The sequence below is a fragment of the Miscanthus floridulus genome, chromosome 3 (assembly GCF_019320115.1).
Source record: "Miscanthus floridulus cultivar M001 chromosome 3, ASM1932011v1, whole genome shotgun sequence".
In the NCBI taxonomy this organism is placed as follows: Eukaryota; Viridiplantae; Streptophyta; class Magnoliopsida; order Poales; family Poaceae; genus Miscanthus; species Miscanthus floridulus.
The window spans coordinates 5,465,945-5,489,247 of NC_089582.1; the positions used below are offsets into that span (position 1 = coordinate 5,465,945).

Below are 23,303 nucleotides of genomic sequence, written 5' to 3' on the forward strand. Positions count from 1 at the left end.
TTATTGTTACACAGTGAATATTATGTTATTATACACTTGGGTAATGTTGAGAAAATCAAAACTACCAATATATTTTCATTAGGCAATGTCAGATTCTATTCCATTCATGGAGGGCGAAGGACGCATCGAGAGCTCTTGGATTCAACCATGCTCAATTAGCAATGTTCCTACAGACACTGAATAGGTTTCTTACTGATATGTCTCATGAACATGTATAGGCATAGCCATCTAAGACAAGAGATCGATCATCGTTCAAAATGCAAGGTTATCCACAGCAGCCATGGCCGCTAGTCCACCCCAGAAAAATGACATTCTCCGGCCTGCTCAGGAACTCAAGACGACGATTGTGTACGAGCGCAACATCGTGCGTGAAGTACGTAAGAGCATGCTCACGTTTGTTGTCCCTTTTTCGATTGCATTAGGTGGTCCGTCGTTGATCTATTATGACTTATGAGGAGTATAATAACTTTTTCTCTCGACGCCTGCTTGTAGATTAAGGTTCTAGACGCGAAGATTGGTAAACTCGAGCTCCAGCTCAACAGTGAGTAGGCAAAGATCTCCTCCTGCACAGGCTTGCTGGAGGAGATCATCCCCAAGCCACAAGGCTCACTGTGTTCTTCGGTGCGGGCAGAGCGAGACAGGGCCGGCGCTAAGAGAGATAGGGTGTACCAGAAGCTCCAGCGCCAGCAGCTGGAGATGGAGATCCACAACCACAACGGTCAGGGCGGTGCCCCTAATCCTCTTGCCGGCGCCGTCAGTGCCGGCGCCAGCAACTATCGCATCAGCAAGAGGAGCTCGGCGCAGCTAGCTAGCTTAGAATTAATTGCGCTGTATCTGTATGCGAGCTAGTTGAGTAATTTATTCGACTATACAACATGCAAATACGATGATCCTATTATTTTTGTGTAGAGGTTTACATGTTATGTACATTGTGTGATAAAGCAAGTACATAGAATGTGTCTGCATGTGTGTTTGTGTTTGTGCGTGGGCGTGCGTGCGTGCTTGTGTGTGTGTGTCTTGTGTCTGTGTGTGCACATGTGTTGTGTGGGTGTGCATGCGCGTGCGTTGTGCAGGTGTGTCTGTGTGTCTGCGCATGTGTGGTGGGGTGCATGTGTCGGCGCGTCTATGTGTGGGGGTGCGTGGATGTGTGTGTGTGTGTGCGGCTGTGCATGTGGGTGCGCGCGTGTGTGTGTCTGCGTGTTGTGCGTGTGTGTGTTTGGGCGTGTGTGCATGTTGGTGTGCTTGTGCGTGTGCGCGCGCGTGTGTGCGTGTTGTGTGCGTGTATTCGGGCATGTGTGCGTGTGGGTGTGGTTGTGCGTGTGTGTGCACGCGTGTAATGTTGAGAAAATCATTTAATGCAATACATTTTCATTAGGTACTGTTAGATTCTATTCCATTCATGGAGGGCGAAGGACGCACCTTGAGAGTTCTTGGATTCAACCATTCTCAATAAGCAATGTTCCTAGAGACACTCAATATAGGTTTCTTACTGATATGTCTCATGAACATGTATGTACAACATGCAAATACGATGATAAACTAAGTACATAGAATATGTGTCTACATAGAATAGGTTTTTAAGCTGAGTATTACACAATTGGATATGCTACAATATCTGCACAAGTCAGAAACCTGGGCAGCAGCAAGAAGTCAGCAATCAGCAGAGCACTCACGTCATCAACTGTGACATCGAGGTAGGTGCGAACCCTAGCTACGATTCACTGTGTGATCGATATGCTTATTATTTCCGAATACGGATCGGTCAGGAACCCCGGATGAGATCGATCCTGCCGGCAGGTTTACTACTGCAGGAAAGCTGTTCAAATTTTCAATGGATATGTTTACCGAGAGGATACCACGGCATATTTCGTCGTGGCCACACGCCACCACCTACTACACTAGATGTCTAGACCTCGAGATGACTAGATGTCTACATCAACCAACCGGTGACATCCGACCGCGGGCCGCTTTTTGTTCAACTTTCAATTGATGACAGACATCCAGCCCACTCTCGACCTCAACTTACTAGTAATTGCCCAAACTGGGCACCCATATATTCCTCCCCCTCTCTCACTCGCCAAAACCCAAGGAATAATCCCTCTCACCAACCATCCACAGCCGCCACCCGCGCCGCAATCCCGAGTCCCTACCCGACTCACACCTGCGACTGCCAGAGAGGGCAATTGGAAGACGCGGGAACGCGCTACGCCATGAAGGTGGCGCCGTCGAGGTCGACGATGTTGATAACGAATGATCGCAGGTCACTGGCTCCAATGGCCACGCGCGTTTCTCCCGGCCCGTGCCCGCGTCAGATGGAAGGGCGCTGCACCGGGAGCTGCTGGGTGGCCGCAACACCGTGAGCAAGCTGATGTCCCGCGAGATCCGCCATCTGCGCGGCTGGATGCCGCCGCGCCCAGACATGAACTTTTGTACAAAGAAGTTCCGGTGCTTCAAGCTACAGGTGAGCAGTGAGCTAGCTAGAGACGACCATGTCCATCCCATTCCCATCCTGCAAATCCCGGCCGGCCGGCCGTACTTGGCGTGTTGCCTCTCCAACCCATAGATCCATAGACTATAGTCCATAGTCATGCAATTACGAATGCACGCGCTCGCGCGAGCGCACGCAGTGCATGAGATACTGATGACACACTGCGAGATGCCGAGATGACCAGGAGCTGTTGCTCACAGGGAAGTTTTGTTGGTGTCATCTACTCATCTGAACATTTTGCCCGGATAACACTTCAAACACTTCTTTATGTACTGGCCTTGACTAACCTGAAATTGTCGATTTGTCTCCTTGGGTCGGGTATCATCATTTAACTTTCGATAGGTCAGTATCAATGTATTTGGAGGCCAAAAAGTAAGAGAAGTAGAAATAGCGAAATCTTTACTGACCGATGGTCCATCGGTATTTTCGTATTTTTACCGACCCTATGTCCGACGCTAGTTTGGGCTGTGGTATAGTGTTGTGATTTTTTCCCCCTTGAAAAAAAGCTTCCTGGTACGAGTACTAGCTTGCGTGTGTGTGTCTCTTGTGTCTGTGCACGCACATATGTGTTGTGCGTGTGCACGGGCGCGTGTGCGTGGTGCGGGTGTGTTGTGTGCTTAGCAGCCATGTTCCAGTTCCCGTCCGAGTTCTCGGAACGGGAATGGGAACTTAGGTATCATTTTATAACGTGGGAAAAGGGAACATTCGTATTTTCAGAACGTAGACGTTCCCGGAACGTGGAACATGAGAACGGGAACGTGGGTCATATTCCCATTCCCAGGGTGCTAACGTTGTGTGTGTATTCAGGCATGTGTGCGTGTGGGTGTGCGAGTGTGCGCGCGCGTGTGTTGTGCGTGCGTGTGTGCGCATTTGCTTGTGCGTCAGTGTGTGCACGCGCGTGTGTGGTGGGGTGCATGTGTGGGCGCCTCTTTGTGTGGGGGTACGTGGAAGTCTGTGTGTGCGGCTGTGCTATGTTGTGTCACCCGCTGTTGCTATCCCAGCTGGATATTATATCCCAATGTATCATAATGGAAACGGCATGTATCTGCCAGTGCCACCATCAGGTAACAAGTCTTCCAGCCTGCTATCTTGTGCTAATCTGACTGTCATGTGATGATGTTCGAAATTATTTATGATGTGCTGCTCTTGCTATCAGATTTGAATCATGGACTGGCCAGACCATCGGGAAGAAGTCAGGTAATAAACCTTCTCATCATGTGTTCACAGCTTTTTTCTGTAAGCAAATGACACTCTTTCAAGAGGAAAATTGATTCAATTAACTTAACTGCTACCTTATTCCATTTATTCTGATTCATGTTTCATTTATGTCGAACTTTATCAATAATAATTGTTGATCTTATTCCTTTGTTCAGATGGGGCAATCTGGTTCTTCCAGACCAGCAGGGCCGCCACATAGAAGCAGAAATTAACAAAAATGTAAGTATGCCTAGCTTGCCCATCATTGGCTTCACGGCAATTTAGACATGATATCTTATATTCTACATATTGTCCCATGGACTTCCACAGGTTTCCTGCAGTTAATGATGGTGACTTGGGTAAGTAGAGACTAGTGACTAGGAAGGACTCCTTTCGTAAAGCCAACCAATCGAGCCGGATCCAAGAGGACATTAACAGGGAGCGAAGCGCCGAGCTCAATGAATCTGCTCTGTGCCCATCCAGCATCCTCCTTCCTGCTATCGAGTCGATGTAGAGCCTCCCTTGATCACAGGACGAGCTTGGACTGCTGAATGAGAGCCAATCCCGGGTTACCATCTTCTGTAGTCTTGAGCATGGCGGCGTGATCTTGCTTGAAGAATGCAGGTGCTTTCCTAACATTAGGCTCATCTGGCTACCTGGGAGGATGAACAAGCTTTGAAGCTGATCTTTCCGGCGGCACCGGCTTGGGGACAAGCCGGTTCTCAAGAAGGGAGGAATGTCACGATGAAGCCGGCGTCTAACCTGAACCTGAGGGAGGCACTGATGATGGCGAAGCTAATGGTGGTGGAGAAACAAACCAGGACGCAATACAGCCAGAAAGGCCCAAGAGGAAGGTCCAGCCCAACAGCAAGTATCTCGGCCCAAGTTGGACGAAGCCGTAGTCTAGCGTGCGGAGTCGGCTAGTGGGAGATGTTATCTGAGAAGGGGGAAGCAGAGGGGAGGGGGAGAACGACACGGAACAGAACCGGCCGGCTTCGTCCGGAGCGATGGCGAGTGCTGCTCGATGTATCCTAAACCCACTCACTCTTCGTGTTGAATTCGTTCTAAACCAGTGAATTGCTAAGTAGTGTCGTAACATGTAGGTACTTGTTGCTCAGAATTTTGTGCCATATATCTAGCAACGACTTGCATGGAGTCCGTACATACGTGCCGTGCTATCGTTTCAATTCCTCTGATCCGTTCCATACTTCCATAGCATCCAAGATCGAACCCAGTGACCACCTGCATGGCGTCTTCGTTGCCGGAGGAGCTCATCCAAGAGATCCTCGTGTGCGTCCTCGCAGACGAGCCAGTGCGCCTAGTCCACGCCAGCCTCTTCTGCAAGGCCTGGCGCCGCAACATCTCCGACCGGGACTGCTTCCTGCGCCGTTGCCGCGGATTCCATGGAGCGCCGCCACCGCACGGCTACATCCAGAACCGCTACTCCGACGCCTCATCCATGCAATTCGTCCCCGCGACGACTTGCATCCCCTCCCCCATTCGCATGCCTGCAGTCGACTAGAACTGCTGGGTCGCCCTTGACAGCCGCCACGACTGCGTGCTGATCCACTTCAGGGACGCGTCAAAGAGGAGACTCGTCGTCTGGGACCCCATCACCGGCAGCCAACAGCACCTAAGATTGCCCTCTGATAGGTACCCCTCCTACTCGTCCTACAACTACACAGGGGTGGTGTTGTGTGCCAAGGACGGCTGCGACCACCTCGATTGCCACGGTGGTCCGTTCCGTGTGGTCTTTGTAGAGACCAACCTTCTCAGCCCTATATTCGCATGTGCATACAGTTACTCATCACTGACCGGTGCATGGAGCGCTCCCACCCCCAATCAGATCACTGACAACGTACTCCAGCTACTACCCCTCCAGAAGCGGTCGCAAACCCAGTCTTCTTATTGGAGATGTCGTATACTTCCCCTTTGAATATACCACAAGCATCCTCAAGTATGACCTGTGTACACATTGGCTATCTGAGATCAACATGCCATGAGGTATGTCTAGGGCAGTTCTCATGAAGACAGAGGATGGAGGGCTGGGACTTGCCACCCTGTCTGACGACAATTGCATCCATATGTGGTCACGACAAGATGTTACGAACGACATCGATGGGTGGGTGAAACACAAGGTTATGAAGCTTGGAACGTTGCTCCCAAGTCATGTACCATACAAGTCATATCAAGTGGTTGGCTTCGCCGAGGGCACAAATACTATTTTCGTTAACATATCTACTGAAATCTTCACACTCAACCTCAAGTCAAAGAAAGTGAGAAAGGTTGGCGAAAGAGAGGGCGAACGGTTCGACCTCATCTTGCCTTACACGAGCTTCTACACTCCAAGGTATATATAGTAGCTTTGTGGCACTCTTTATTTATACCTCTGTTTTACAATTTTTATGTTATAGTTATGTCCAAAAGTTCATTTACTTCTGTCAAGTAGTCATAAACCGGAGCAATAGGATGTGAACAATACAAATTACTGTCACCTATATATTTTTTAGCCGTGACTTGTAAATAATCTTTTGGGAATGTAAGGTCAATCGGAATTCCATGGTGGTGTATAGATTTTTTAACTATTTTGGTGATATACTATCAACATATCTATAGGAACTTAAAGATATATTAAGTTGTATTAACTTGTAGGCCATGTGATGCAGAAGTACCAAGCCATATAATCATTTAGCGGCACACATATCAAATATTTGCAAACATCAAACTAATGGATTGTATCTTTTCAGATCTTGCTATAAGGGCAAACTGTCACTACCATGAAGATGCAATGATCCATCCATGAACATGATCCTGCTACTGTTTGATGGTTGAGTAAAAAAATAGGTTCTCATGGCATTAAGTATGTTTAATTTTAAGTTGTGCAGTTGAAGGAAAGAAAGAGTTCATCATATTTTGTCTTTTTACATTCAGCTATGCAATTGTTGTGACCATAGTATATCTCATCGCGCTATCTCCTCTTTATTGCTCCTTGGGGATTTGATCTATAAGGAAGACAGGAAAGCCCTTTGTCAGTCATACAGCTTGCATTGGCAGCGAGTGGTGTCATAGTCATACTGGGAAAAAAACAGAAGAAACATTTTCTGGTTTCTGCAGAATCCATTCAATATAGGGTCATGTATGACTGCATCCTACAGACCTGTGCAAATAAATAGAAGAGAGAACATTTTCTGAACCTGAAACACTGCTTTTTGATGGAGGTACAGTACACATGTCAATTTACTAGTACTTAGCTAATTAAGTCTCATTATTGATCATGTGCCTGCTGCAGACATTGCTAGACGTATATAACAAGTCTTAGTTTCTGCAGCAGGCGATGCGATATAATTTCGTGTAAAATGGCTATGCTTTTCTTTTTCCGTGTGTCAGTTTTTCAGTTTTCAGTTACACGTGAACAAGTCTACCCGGGCTCCAAGCCTCAATCTAGTATATGATTCAGTTTTAGTAAACTAGGGTGTGATTTTGGTTCAATGATCAGATGAGTCCGGCTCGCTCCTATGGGCCTGGTTGAGCTAGGCCAAGCCTGCTGTATGCAACTCATGTTTGGTTGATTGTACGAGTATATAATAGATGAGCATATCAGTTGTTTGGTTTCCTGCTTACTGGCTTGTATCTGCGCTCGCTCTCTCTCTCACACGGCCCCGCATAGAAGAAACGGAAACAGTTCTAGCTGGTTTACTTAGGGCCAGGCCCGAAGCCGAAGGAGCATTTTGCATGCTGCCAGACAACTGATCACTACGGAGCTGACTTAAAGCAGGAACCAGCCTACCAATCACGACCTTAGTTTCCTAGCTTCAGTTTCAGTAAACTACTTATACTAGTATATATGCATGCCCACTGAATTTCGACCGGAAGCGTTCACTTGAATTTACTGAGTGTTCGCTTGACAAATTACACAGTTGACTTCTATAACTGAGGATCAGACGACGTGGGTGTCCGATGCTATGGCTTGACATCTTCAGCCGAATCGGTGTGCTTAGGCTTAATAATTAGCTGAGGCCGCACTAATTCCCACATTTAGTCCAAGATTGAAATCATGAAATAATATACTTGCTTGATATATACTCTCTCCATCCGATAAAAAGTGCCATTTCTTACTTCCCAAGAAATCAAACATTTTTTTCAGTTTGACCAAATATATAAGAAAATATTAATATTTATAGTGCATAAATAATTAGTATCGTTAAATAAATAAATGATATGTTTCCGTAATATACTTATTTGAAAATGTACTTATATTTTCTATAAAATTAGTCAAACTTAAGAAAGTTTAACCAGCATAAACTCCATAGCGATACTATTTTTAGGACAGGGGAAGTATATTATTGCTTTGCTAGTCATTTTGGTGCTTGTGTTTTTGCATGCATCCATGCTTAGCAGCGTTGCATCGTCCTAGCCTCCATTTCGACAATACATACAATACAGTACTACGTAAGCATTCAACTTGAGTACAGTACTTTACGTACGTACTACGTATACGTAGTTGCACCCTGTAACGTTGTAACTACGTTTACTACAAAAGTATGTATCCTCTCCTTCCTTGAGCACCGTGCAGTGTATGTTCTTAGATCTTGAGCTTTGCGGTTCCCTTCTTCCCTGCTGTCCTGTGCACATGCATGCATGGCCACAAGAGAGTCAAGACTGGATCTTAGAGAGGCTGCCTTAGTCAGCGCCTCACTAGCCAAGTCAATGCCGAAAATTCTGCACAACCATGCATGCATATGAAGTGAAATCTACTCCTGCATGCACAGCACAGGTTTGGACTTTGGAGTAAGTTGGTTGTGTGGCACTACATAAAAAAGGCACATATCCACAAGCGGCTCCTACAAACGCCGCACAAAAGCGCATGATGCGAGTTTACAGACAGCGCCTTCTGTAGTAAGTCGCCGGCGGGGTCACCGGTCCAGCAAGGTCAACACACGTCTATAATAAGAGCTTACTATAGACGCATGTCAGTAAAACTCATCTGTGCTAACACTACAGGCTTCTGTAACACGCATCTGTAGCTGCATCAAATATTACAGACGCGTGTTGTGTTTTCCGAGTCTCGGATAACGAGTTGAAATTCCACAGACGCCCATACGGAACATGCGTCTGTATTTGGATAACATATTACAGACGCACAGTACGGGACATGCATTTGTAATAATATCACATATTACAGACGTGTGTTATGTTACAGATGCGTGTTGTGAACATGTGTCTATATCTTTTGCCCTATTACAATGCGTATAGCTTTCAGACCCGTGTTGTGAACACGCCTCTGTAGTGTTCGTACTTGGATCAGATGCGTCCTGCTCTATACGTGTCTGTAATTTGTGCAGATGTGTGTTCCGTACGCACGTCTGTAGTACTTGGCCTATGGACTTAGCCTGTCGGCACGTGCTAATGGGCAAAGGGAGGTCACCTTAGTCAGCTAGCTCAAGCGTGCGGTGGTTGTGGGCTCCTGCGGCTCTCATGTAGGCGGCGCCGGCCGTGGTCGCGCGCGACGCAGGCCTATGGCTTTGACGGAATGAGGAGCTCATTGACGGGCGGAGGGTCATGCCACGCCGGTGGGTGGAGGGCGGAGGCCGCGCTCCGCGTAGGCTGGTGGCGGCAGAGGGGCGTGCTACTGTTGTAGGCGGTAGGCCGGAGGGGCGTGCTGTTGTAGCGGGCGGCGGCTGGGAGTGGGCTCAACGCTGGCGTTGGCCCAGGCGTGCTCCGACTGTCCTTCGCCATCTCGACCTACAGGAGATCGCCGACGTGCTCAGCTATCCTCCTTGGTCCCCGGCATGCTTTGCTCTCAAGCCTCCTGGTCCCCGGCGTGCTCTGCTCTGGTTTCTCTGTAGGTGACCAAATTCTTTGCTAAATAGCATTGTCGTTGTAACAGAGCGTACATGAGAAAGAGAGAGATTTGGTAGGGAATCGCTCAGTGCTAATCCTAGGGTCATCTCGCCACTGGTGGAGCCTTCCCCCTCGTCGGAGAGGAGGAAGATGAAGACAGTGGAGGAGCTCTTGGTGCCTCTCTCTGGGTTGCTCTACTCTTAGTGCAGAGCTCGAGTGGAACGGTGAGGACTCGAATGATCTGTGTGGAATCAGTCCTCCCCCCTCTTAGGATCCGACCTCCCCCTTATATTCCAATGTTGGTCAGGTACATGGTGTTTTGGGGGAGTTCAGCCTATGGTCTACATGCGCCAGAGTTGAGCCTATGGTCTACATAGCTGCAAGGGCCCTATACAAACATCGGACAAATGCGCGTCTGTAGCAATTCGCGGTCGGAGAGATTGTCCGGCTGTCGGATTCGAGGACACTGAGCTTCTGCAAGCTTGGGCACCGTGGTTTGGAAATAGCATTGCCGAGGCTGCACGGGACGTGAAATTGGACACGGCTCAGGGAGAGGTTGGTGAAATGGTTGAAGACGCCATGGGGATTGTCGACAAAAGATTCTCGGTAGTCCTCCGAGGGGTATCCTACAAAGGTAGATTGATCGGTGGAGGCGCTCGTGATAGGAACCGGATGGTGACACAAGGCGCAGAGATAGCGATTTAGACAGGTTCGGCAATCCCCATGGAGATGTCGACAGGCGCAGAGATGTGCGTGTGGGTGTGGTTGTGTGCGTGTGTGTGCACGCGTGTGTGCGTGTATATCTGTGAGTGCAAGCGTGTGTATGTGTATGTGACATGCGCAGAAGCTCACAAACGGAACAACATGATAGCCTTGCAGGTTCAAACCCTTTCCTACCTCCCTAACAATGCTTGACTTAAGATCAATAGTAATCAGCTGACCACCAGTCCGTCATGGAAGGCTGCTCATATCACAAGGCACGAGAATAACACTTATGCCATTCCAGCTTCAAGATTATCTCAAATTCTAAGCTATCCGCGACACATATATAATGTTTTACATTTCACCGTTAGGTAACAATATTATATTTTCCTTCCTAAATTTATTTGCATCTTGTCTCATCAGCTATGTTGTGTCGCCCGCTGTTATTTTTAAAATTAAGAAACTAGCTTTACTAATAAATAAATTTTCAGCTTTTATTACTACAAAATGATTTGAGGTGATAGACCATTTCATTTACAGAGACGATAAAAAAATGTCTCTGTCTCCAAAAGTGTCCAACGTGTAAAACTGAAACATGCAGCCATGAAAAAGGAAAAGAAAAGAAAAAGAAGTTCAAAATTTATGTTTTCTAAGCAAAATATAACCCAAACTCAAATTAGCTATTTTCACTAGTACAAAGACACTGGAGGTCAAAATACAATGGTTTCGACCACCGTTGTGAAAAGGCCAGAAATGGTCCATTTCTCACTGGAGGAGGCACTATGGTTTATTGTTACACAGTGAATATTATGTTATTATACACTTGGGTAATGTTGAGAAAATCGAAACTACCAATATATTTTCATTAGGCAATGTCAGATTCTATTCCATTCATGGAGGGCGAAGGACGCATCGAGAGCTCTTGGATTCAACCATGCTCAATTAGCAATGTTCCTACAGACACTCAATAGGTTTCTTACTGATATGTTGAACATGTATAGGCATAGCCATCTAAGACAAGAGATGGATCGTCGTTCAAAAGGCAAGGTTATCCACAGCATCCATGGTCGCCGCTCCTCCCCAGAAAAACAACCTTCTCCGGCCTGCTCAGGAACTCAAGATGACGATTGTGTACGAGCGCAACGTCGTGCGTGAAGTACGGACGAGCTCGCTCACGTTTGTAGCTGGACAGAGCTAGACAGGTCCCATGCCCAGAAAGATAGGGCATACCAGAAGCACTAGCACCAGTAGCTGGAGATCCACGACCACAACGGTCAGGGCGGCGACCCTAATCCTCCTGCCAGCGCCGCCAGGGCCTGCGCCAGCAACTAGCACATCAACAAGGAGCTGCGCGCGGCTAGCTAGCTTAGAATTAATTGCTCTGTATCTGTATGCGAGCTAGTTGAGGGATTTATTTGCCTATACAACATGCAAATACGATGATCCTATTGTTTCTGGGTAGAGGTTTACATGTTATGTACATTGTGTGATAAAGCAAGTACATAGAATATGTGTCTGCATATGTGTTTGTGTTTGTGTTCGTGTTTGTGTGTGGGCGCGCGTGCGTGCTTGTGAATGTGTGTTGTGTTTGTGCGTGCTTGTGAGCGCGTGTGTGTGAGCGCGTGGCGTGCGTGTGTGCGCATGTGCATGTGCGTGTGTGTGTGCGCGAGCGTGTGTGGTGGGCTGCATGTGTGGGCGGGTCTATGTGTGGAGCTGCGTGGATGTGTGCGTATGTGCGCCTGTGCGTGTGGGTGCGCGCGAGTGTGTGTCTGCGTGTTGTGCGTGTGTGTGTTCGGGCGTGTGTGCATGTGGGTGTGGTTGTGCATGTCGTGTGTGTGTGCGTTTCGGGCGTGTGTGCGTGTATATGTGTGAGTGCATGCGTGTGTATGTGTATGTGACATGTGCAGAAGCTCACTGCCACTGCTTGACTTAAGATCAATAGTAAACAGCTGACCACCAGTCCGTGCTAGTAGAGAGGATTAATCGTACCTACTGCAGGCTGCTCATTCTTCTTATATCACAAGCTGGGAGCGTCATGCGAGGCACGAAAATAACACTTATGCTATTCCAGCTTCGAGGTTATCTCAAATTCTAAGCTACCGGGACACATATATAATGTTTTACAATATTTCAGCGTTGGGTAATAATATTATATTTTCCTTCCTAAATTTATTTGCATCTTGTGTCATCACCTATGTTGTGTCCCGCTGTTGCTATCCCAGCTGGATATTATATCCCCATGTATGATAATGGAAACGGCATGTATCTGCTAGTGACACCGCCAGGTAATAAGTCTTGCAGCCTGCTATCATGTGCTAATCTGACTGTCATCTGATGATGTTCGAAATTATTTATGATGTGTCGCTCTTGCTATCAGATTTGAATCATGGACTGGCCAGACCATCGGGAAGAAGTCAGGTAATAAACCTTCTCATTGTGTGTTCACAGCTTTTTCTGTAAGCAAATGGTACTCTTTCAAGAGGAATTCAATTAACTTAACTGCTACCTTATATATTCCATTTATTCTAATTCATGTTTCATTTATGTCGAACTTGATCAATAATAATTGTTGATCTTATTCCATTGTTCAGATGGGGCAATCTGGTTCTTCCAGACCAGCAGGGCAGCCACATATATAGAAGCAGAAATTAACAAAAATGTAAGTATGCCTAGCTTGCCCATCATCGGCTTCACGGCAATTTAGACATGATATCTTATATTCTACATATTGTCCCATGGACTTCCACAGGTTTGCTGCAGTTAATGATGGTGACTTGGGTAAGTAGAGACTAGTGACTAGCAAGGACTCCTTTCGTAAAGCTAACCAATCGAACCGGATCCAAGAGGACACTAACAGGGAGCGAAGCGCCGAGCTCAATGACTCTGCTCTGTGCCCATATACGACACTGTTAAGTTGAATTTACATATACGACACTGAAATCCAGTAATATTATGAAAAATATTTAATCAATATAAATTTATGGGGCCTAGAAACAGTCTCCCCAAAAATGTCACAACTATCACTATACAGTGACGTGCATAAATAAGCAACTTTCTTTATCCGACGGTTAGCGTGGCTATTGTTATTTTAAATGAAGAAACTAGCTTTACTAATAAATAAATTTTCAGCTTTTACTACTACAAAATGATTTGTGCTGATAGACCATTTCATTAACAGAGACGATAAAAAAATGTCTGTCTCCAAAAGTATCCAACGTATAAATTCAAACTGAAACATGCAGCCATGAAAAAGGAAAAAAAGAAAAAGAAGTTCAAAATTGTATGTTTTGTAAGCAAAATATTTCCCAAACTCAAATCACAACTCAAGAACCACCTTTCAATCCAACTTTCCCAGCGTCTAAGGGACTATTTTCACTAGTACAAAGACACTGAGATCCAAATACAATGGTTTCGACCACGGTTGTGAAAAGGCCAGAAATGGTCCATTCTCACTAGAGGCACTATGGTTTATTGTTACATAGTGAATACTGTGTTTTATACACTTGGGTAATGTGGAGAACATCAATTAATGCCAACACATTTTCATTAGGTAATGTCAGATTCTATTCCATTCATGGAGGTCGAAGGACGCACCTTGAGAGTTCTTGGATTCAACCAAGCTCAATGAGCAGTGCTCCTACCAGACTCTCAGTAGGTTTGTTACCGACATGTCTCATGAACATGTATGTACAACATGCAAATACCATGATCCTATTGTTTTTGCGTAGAGGTTTATGTGCTGTGTACATTGCGTGATAAAGCAAGTACATAGAATATGTGTCTGTGTTGTGTTTGTGTTTGTGTTTGTGTTTGTGTTTGTGTGTGTGTGTGTGCGCGCTTCTGTGTGTCTTGTGTCTGTGCGTGCACATGCGTGTGTCTGTGTGAGCGCGTGTGTGCGCATATGCATGTATGTGTCTCTGTGTGCGCGTGTGTGTGGTGGATTGCATGTGTGGGCGTCTATGTGTGGGGGTGCGTGTGCGTGCGCACGTGTGTGCTTGTGCATGTGTGTGTTGTGTGTGTGTCAATGTGTATTCGGTCGTGTGTGCATGTGGGTGTGGGCGTGTGTGTCCATGCGTGTGTATGTGACATGTGCGGAAGCTCACAAAAGGGAACAACATGATAGCCATGCAGGATCAAACCCTTTCCTATCTCCCTAACACGGTACGACTTGAGATCAATAGTGAAGAGCGAACCAACAGTCTGCGCCACAATAACTGCAATACGTGAATGGGCCTGTGGTCCAATTGTAGGATAGTTCATTTGGTCCCTACCCACCAGGGTTTAAACTCTGGTGTTCGCACATTTTTCTGTAATTTTTTCAAAACAATTATGGTACACGCACGCGTGCGCATTTGGTAGGCCGCACACTGGAGGCTCGAAAGCCTCTCAATCTCTTCTTTGCATGTGTATGGACGCACATGCGTTTGTGTGCGTGTGGTGTGAGCGTGGAGTGTGTGGGTTATGTGCGTCCAAGTTGTACAATAAAGGCAATATCCTCTATAAAGCCAACCAATCGAGCCGAATCGAAGATGACATCAACAGGGAGCAAAGCGACATGCTCAATCACTCTGCTCTATGCCCATCCAGTGTCCTCCTTCCTGCTATCGAGTTGAGGTAGAGCCTCCCTTGACCACAAGACGAGTTTGGACTACTGAATAACAGCCAATCCTAGTTTACCATCTTCTGTAGTCATGAGCACGGCGCCGTGATCCTGCATGAAGAATGCAGGTGCTTATCTAACATTAGAATCCTGTGTGTCCAAATCGGGCTCCAGGATTCCGATGCCGCATCGAAAAAAGAGTGGATTCCACACCAGGGCACATGGCCCCAGGTTGGTAGGTTGCCAGGCGGCGATCGTCGTTAAAAGGGATAAACCACAGTGCTCACTCCATGCACCCACTTCAGATGAGTAGACGCATACGGACATGACGAACGGCCACGCCTTGTCGATTCCCATGAACACAACACGGAAGGGTCCGTGGGCATAGTCGAGGTGGTCGCACCCAGCGACCGCGCAGACCAATGTCGCGGTCCAGTCATTGCGGCACCAATGGTAGAGCCACGGCAGTGTTAGCAGGTCGCCCTTGATAGGGTCTCACACGACGAGGTCCTCCTCGCTCTCACGCGTAGATGTACGCAAGTAGTGGCTGAGGAGGACGCGGCCGTGGCGGGCGTCGAGTGCCCTCTGGATTTGGACACCCTTTGTATTTGAATTTGCAGCTCCTTCCTGTTTTGCCATAGCTTGATCAGAGTGAGGTCCGGTAAGCAGCTTGTTCAGGTGATGCTGGAGTTTTATAAGCCTTTTTACATGCACCCTGTTAAAGGATTGCAGCCCATGTGTGTAAAGTGCCATGCACTTCACTTGTACATTGTGCGAACCCGCTGTTTGGCGGGCGTGCTAGGGTCCGACCAAGGTGGCATTTAGCATCGCGACGACCACCTCCTGTTCATCTTCCTCCTCAAGCACACGCTCACATTCAACCTCGCTCCCCCAGCTCGCGCTCGTCCTCACCCCCCCCCCCACTGCGGCCTCCCTATGGGTTCGCCATAGCTCTACTGTTCCGGAGATCCAGTGAAACCCTAGAGCGGCCGTTGCGGCCTTCTTCTTCCCCTCCCCTGCCCTACTCCCACCGTCGCCATGTCCTTTTGCTCGTCGGTGAGCACCGCCACGATGCCCCCGCCTCGACCTAGTCCGACCGCTTCCACCGCCACCAGGACACTAAACTGCCCTGCCACCGTCTCCACCGTTTGACCGACATACCTCCCCCGAAACCCCTTCTAAGTCCGCTAGAGTTGGACAAGAAGAGGGGGAGACATCGAATGATCGGAACCCTAGCCGCCGCCGTCATCAGAACCCTAGCTGCCGCCTTCGACGGGGCCTGGCACATGGTCGCGTGGGAGAGGGTGGGTCGGGCCCTAAGCACAATGTTGCGTGGGAAAGGGAGAGGGAGAGGGAAGGTATGGTCAGCGCATGATTCACGTTGTTTGGTCCGCATGCAAGGTGTTTTTGATGATGTCCTCTCCTGCTTCTTGGCAAAGCCGTCGGGCCTCAAACTCTTTTTAGCCCACTAGCAAGACTACGTTGAATACATTCATTCTAATTAGATAAACAATTCATTCTAAAAAAAAAGGACAAACAGATTGCCCTTTGCACCTTGGCCCCACCTGGCAGAGGCCTCAGAAAATAACCCGCCGCCTGGGTGAGATCCATCAGACCGAGCAGCATGGCGACGGCGCAGCCGGTACCGGCGCTGGTGGACGACCTCGTGGAGGACATCCTCCTACGCTTCCTGCCAGACGATCCCGCGGCCCTCGTCCGCGCCGCCCTCGTCTGCAAGGGCTAGCGCTGCCTCGTCTTCGCCCTCGGATTTCTGTGCAGAATCCACGAGGTCCATGGCACGGCCTCCATGCTCGGCTTCCTCCGCCAGCGCGGGGCTCTATTCCGCTTCCAGCCCACCACCTCAGTCCACCCGCGCATTGCAGGCGAGCGCAGCAGCAGCATCTGCTGGGCGGTCGACGGCCGCCACGGCCGCATCCTCATTCACCGCTACTCTCCACACACCGCGAAGGGGGTCTTCCTCTTCCTCATCTAGGATCCCATCACCGGCTACCTGCAAACGCTGCCCAGGCCGCGGTTCCTCCCGTCGTGCTGCAGCTGGACCGCAGCTTTTGTCTATGCGGCAGCCGGTTGCGACCACCTAGACTGCGCCGGCAGTCCCTTCTGTGTCGTCTTCGTGGGGACACAATGGCTTTCGCCACCACTCACATCTGTTTACGTCTACTCGTCAGAGATTGGTGTGTGGAGTGATGTGCTCACAACCGTTCAGCACAGGTGCCCCATCGGCCCGGGAGGAACCACCCTGGTGGGGAATGCACTGTATTTTTGGTTTCAAGGCCGTAGCGGAGTCCTCAAGCACGATTTGGACACCCAGATGTCTTGGGTTGAGCAAACACCTGCGTCCATTGAAGGTGAGAGAGTATTGCTCACGATACCGAAGATGGCTGGCTGGGATTTGCATTGATCCAGCAGTCTAAACTCTCCATGTGGTCAAGGGACGCTGGTGGATGGGCACAGCACAGAGTCATTGAGCTCAGCACTTTGCTCCCTGCTAGCGCCTTCTCGTATCCGCCTCAATTGGTTGCCTTCGCGGATGGTATTGGAGTTACTGTTATAGTGCAGACTGTTGATGGCCTCTTCGCGGATGTTAGGGAGATAGGAAAGTGTTTAAAACTCCATTCCTATGGTGTTGTTCCCTTTGTGAGCTTCTCCACTCCAGGTATGGCTTGAATATTCGGAATGAAAATACCTTTAATTAGTTAATAACAAGAAAATGTCGACAATATATGTTATATATGTCATCAAGAAATGAGAAAAATAACTTTGTAAAAGTAGGCTTGGCTTGCACCATTCTTGAAATTGGGTACAAAATGCCTAGTAATCTATTCATGTACTTGGAACTTGACATTTGATTTAGGTTTAGAATGAGCTGGGAAGGTATCCAGCTGGAGACCCTATTCCCCTTAATTAAGGAGCATCGACACGTTCTTCCCAATTATTGGAGTTCATTAATTACTCTTAATATTTTTTAATTTGTTGCTCCTTCTGGTTGCAGAGAAAAAATGTTTATTTAGGATAAATTTGGTTCCTCAGCAAACTGTTTTTATTTCAAAATTCTCTGTCCTTTTCCAGCTCTGGGAGCAGCTTCTTCGGCTCTGGGAGCAAATTGGAGTGCTTCAACTTCATCACAAACTTAAGGCGCTCAAGTGATAGATTCTTAATCAAGGAGAAATTATGAAGGAACAATTTCAGATTTTTTAGGCTGTGTTAGGTTTCTGGGTTTTTTTTTTTGATGCGGATGTTTCTTTTAAGTTTCTGAACTTGGTCATTATTTTCAAGTTCTACAGTCTTGTCTCTGATGTGGTACGACGCCATGATCTAACTGCGCTAGGAAATGGGCTCTGAATACCATGTGAAGGGAAGTGAACGAGTTGCCCTCCCCGGGTCTCGGTTTCATGTTAAATAGGCCCAATCTTGTACAACAAACTTGGTTACAACAAACTCAGATATCTATCACTAGTAGAGAAACGACCTTTGATCCCACCTCGAAATTTGGCTTTAGTCCCGGTATTTTTCACGCCCGAAACTAGAGATACCTTTAGTCCTGGTTTGTAGCTCCAACCGGGACTAAAGAATCCTGCCCAACAGCTACTGCGGCAAGCTTTTGCTGCAGGGGACCTTTAGTCCCGGTTGGAGCTATCAACCGGGACTAAAGGTTAACTTTTACTCCCGGTTGGTCCCTCCAACCGGGAGTAAAAGTCTACTCCCGACTGGAGGCTCTTGTCCGGGACTAGGAAGGGACCTTTAGTCCCGGTTTCTGTCTTCAACCGGGACTAAAGGTCCCCTCCTATATAGCCCTTGTTCGTCCCCGAGCCCGAGCGACTTCGAGCTCAGTGTTCTTGCTTCATCGCCGGCCTCTCTTCTTCCTCATCACCGGTGTATCACAAGATTTCTTCCATTCCTCCATCGATTCTTCGGTTCCGAAGGTTACCAACTTTATACTCTTATGTTTCATCAGTAGCTTATTTCATTTTGTGGACTAGATATATATGTGGTTTTTTTATGTTAGATTTTTTTTATTTGTAAGCCAATTAAACTCAAAATCACTTTAAAGTTTGCGTATTTGGATGAAGGAAGGTTAAAGTAGTTATTCAAAACTAGTATTGAGTTTTCAATTCTAGCATGCATAGCACACTTCATGGTTTGGAGATATAGAGAATTTTAGAGTTTTTTTAATATTATTTGTTTATAAAATGAGAAATTTATATTATATTAAAAATGAGTATAGAGAGTAGATGGCAACTGCTTCCGGGTCCTCGGCCTCTCATCGGGTTCCAAAGCGACTGAGTCCGGACCTTCCTCTCATTGCATGCGGCAAGTGTGTGGAGAAGATTGTGATGGAGTATCGGGTGAGGAAGGAGTGTCCCAACAAGGGCTGTATCTTCTATAAGTGTCCGGATCGCAATGTGAGTTATTTTGTCGTATTTGATGATTATGGTTAATTTATACTTATTTTCATGATGATTGTGATTAAAGTTCTAATTTTTTGTTTTAATTTCAGTGGGATGGCACTAGATGTTCAGGCTAGTACTGGGAGGAAGAGTATGTTGAACACGTGCAAAACTCTCTTGCACAGGCGGCTACGACAGCTGATGAGGCAGTGATCCTGCGGAAGAAGCCCATAGATGTTGAACAAACGCATGATCTGTCTGTTTTAGTTGGGATTGGTCGCGAAATCCTTATGCTGCTGAAGTGCATTTTAGCTTTAGTTTTTTTAGTGGTAGTTGGGATTGTCTACATTGTAGCGAGACTTTCATAAATTAATACCTTGTGTGGTGGCATGCATGTCGTATAATTAACTGATTATGTTCTAGGTTTTAATATGGTATGTATGTCATGTAATGCAGATGAGCCGGCATTGGATGTACAATGCTGATCGCCGTTTTCAAGAGTTCATTGAGGGCGTGCATTCTTTCTTACGTGTGGCCGAGGCAAACAAACGCGATGGTTTCATGTGCTGCCCATGTGTCATATGTAAGAATTTGAAGGAATATGCTAGCTCAAGGAGTCTTCATTCACACTTGTTGAAGTCGGGTTTCATGCCAAACTATATTTGTTGGACGAAGCACGGAGAAACCAGGGTTGTAATGGAAGAAGGTGAAGAAGAACAATGGGACGATGATGACATTATTGCTGAATATGGTGCCTTCAATGATACTGCAATGGGGGAAGCTGAAGAAGAGGTAGTGGCAGAAGATGAGCCCGCTGATGATCTTGATCAGGCCATTTGTGACGCACAAAGAGAATGCGAAAGTGAAAAGGAGAAGATCAAGTTCGAGCACATGCTAGAGGATCATAAGAAATTGCTATACCCAACTTGTGATGTGGGACAGAAAAAGTTGGGTACCACACTGGAATTGCTGCAATGGAAGGCAAAGAATGGTGTATCTGACAAGGGATTTGGGGAGTTACTGAAAATCCAAAAGAAGATGCTTCCAAAGGATAATGAATTGCACGTCACTACGTACGAAGCAAAACAGGTAGTCTGCCCTTTGAGATTAGAAATCTAGAAGATACATGCATGTCCTAATGACTGCATCCTCTGCCATGGCGAGGAGTACGAGAAGTTAGATGCATGCCCGGTATGTCAAGCATCGCGGTATAAGATCAGACGAGATGACCCTATTGATGTTGAGGGCGAACATCCCACGAAGAAAATCCCTGCCAAGATTATGTGGTATGCTCCTATAATACCACGCTTGAAACGTCTGTTTAGAAACAAAGACCATGCAAAGTTATTGCGATGGCACAAAGAAGACCGTAAGGTAGACAATATGTTGAGACACCCTGCTGATAGGTCCCAGTGGAGAGCAATCTATAGAGAATTCCCGGAGTTTACAAATGACGCAAGAAACTTAAGGTGTGCTTTAAGTACGGATGGTATGAATCCTTTCGGAGAGCAGAGCAGTAGTCATAGCACTTGGCCTGTTACTCTATGTATCTACAACCTTCCTCCCTGGTTATGCATGAAGCGTAAGTTTATTATGATGCCAGTGCTCATCCAAGGTCCAAGGCAACCTGGCAACGACATCGATGTGTACCTGAGGCCACTAGTTGAAGAACTTCTACTTTTGTGGAACAGACCAGGTGTACGTGTGTGGGATGAGCACAAACAGGAGCACTTTGAACTGCGAGCATTGTTGTTCGTAACCATCAATGATTGGCCTGCTCTAAGTAATCTTTCAGGCCAATCAAACAAGGGATATAATGCATGCACGCACTGTTTCGATGACATTAAAGGTATATTCTTGAAAAAATGTCGAAAGGTAATGTACCTTGGCCATCGTCGATTTCTTTCTGCGAATCACCCCCTAAGAAAGAAAGGCAAGCATTTTAAAGGTAAGGCAGACCACCAGTCCAAGCCGGGCAACCGAACTGATGAGGATTAGGATGTGAAAGTAGTATTTAGAAAGGCACATGCCATTTGAGTCGGATGGATCGTCTTGGACCATTCTGATCAAGAAATCATCATCACAGGGTCCGCGTCCGGTTCGGATCCAAATCCGTGTATTAGTCCCCGATCGTGTCGCCGTCCGTCTACCACACGCTCGATCGATTGCTTAGTCCCTGGAACTGGAGGATCGATCGTATCGCATCTGGAGTACGTACTTGTTGCTCAGATTTTTGTGCCATATAAATTGATATATATAGCGACTCCGATCCTACGTACGTACGTGCCGTCGTTTCAATTCCTCCAATCCCAACCCACCGACGACTTGCATGGCGTCTTCGTTGCCGGAGGAGCTCGTCCAAGAGATCCTCGTGCGCCTCCCCGCGGACGAGCCAGTGCACCTGGTCCGCGCCAGCCTCGTCTCTGCTGCAAGGCCTGGCGCCGCGTCCTCTCCGACCGGGACTGCTTCGTGCGCCGCTGCCGCAGATTCCATGGAGCGCCGCCCCTGTTCGGCTACATCCAGAACCGCTACTCCGACGCCTCATCCATGCAATTGGTCCCCGTGACGACCTCCGTCGCCTCCATCGTTCGCACTCCCAACACGTGTCTGTAGTAATTTGCCGACCAGAGTCACATGTCCTCAGGTGTTGGAGTTGTCCTAAATTGCCAAGATGGACGGATTCTGGATCATACGCATCTGCCCACGCCAGGAACACTATCTGGGCGCTGAGATGTTAGCAACCAGTTTCCTCTGATCGTCATCAAGAAGACTGTATGGCACACCTAACTTCCTGAGATTCGGCGCGACAATTTTGAGCTGCTGCAAGCTCCTAGTCGAACAGCTTTATTTTTAGGAGATACTTGGAGTGGACGGAGAGATTGTCCAGCCGGTCGGATTCGAGGACGCTGAGCTTCTGCAAGCACAAGCATCATGTTTCGGAGACAGCGTTGCTGAGGTTGCACGGGCTGTGGAATCAAACGCAGTCAGGGAGAGGTTTGTGAGCTTGTCGAAGACGTCCTAGGGAGGGAAGGCGAGGCCTTGATACCGTAGCTTGAGCTGAATCTTGGTGGCTTTCTTGGAGCAAGGCAGCTTAATGAGGCCTCTGTCCCTGGCCCCCTCCACCTCCTCGTCGTCATCGTCATCGTCGGCGGCAGCGCTCTTCGGAACCACGTTGCGGTAGAGAAGATCACCGACCAGGCAGCGCGTGGCGGTGGGAAGCCAAGCATCGACAACGACATTGACATCGTGGTTCGGAGACAGCGTTGCCAACATCAACGCTGACGACGACGACATCCTGGCAAAGTTCACGTACGAGAAAAACATTTGTTAGTGCCAGCACTTTGCTTCTCGCTATCACATGTGCCACCTCGTGGTTCACAACGATACAGGCCCCAGCAACATGGCCACAACATGTCCATCACAATTTGCAACGACATGAGCATTGGTTCGTAAAAACAATTGTGGTAAAATATGAATTTTCAATGTATGCACGTGATTAAAAATGTGGGATACATTTTTTGAGGTTTGGTATGTCATCATTTATGTGAATTCCCTACATATATTTATTTTTTTGCTAAGTTACTAACTTCTTTTATGGGGGGACATGAAATGATTATTTGGGGCTTTGGATTGTACACCGGTAGAGAACCGAGCTTTACTCCCGGTGGGGAACCCCCTCTAGTCCCGGTTCTCCACCCGGGAGCAAGCATCCGGGACTAAAGGGGGGTCCTTTAGTCCCGGGTCAGGAACCGGGACTAAAGGAGGACCTTTAGTCCCGGTGGGTAACACCAACCGGGACTAAAGGTGCCTCCTGACATGCCACGATGGCCGGCACCTTTAGTCCCGGTTGGTAATACGAACCGGGACTAAAGGTTTTTTTCTTTTTTCTTTTCTTTTCATTTTTTTGTTTTCTTTTCAAAATAGGTTTTCGAAGTCGTATTGTACGCTGCTAATTATACATTTATACGCGCATATAGTATGTTTCGGTTCAAGCACAATGAACGTATTAAATCACACAATTCAAGCATAGAAATATATATATATATATATATATATATATATATAT

General features: G+C 47.3%; 1 pseudogene; it reads left to right on the plus strand.

Annotated features, from left to right (window-relative positions):
• Positions 1 to 280: 280 nt before the first annotated feature.
• Positions 281 to 12,992, plus strand: LOC136543022 (uncharacterized; annotated as a pseudogene).
• Positions 12,993 to 23,303: the final 10,311 nt, after the last annotated feature.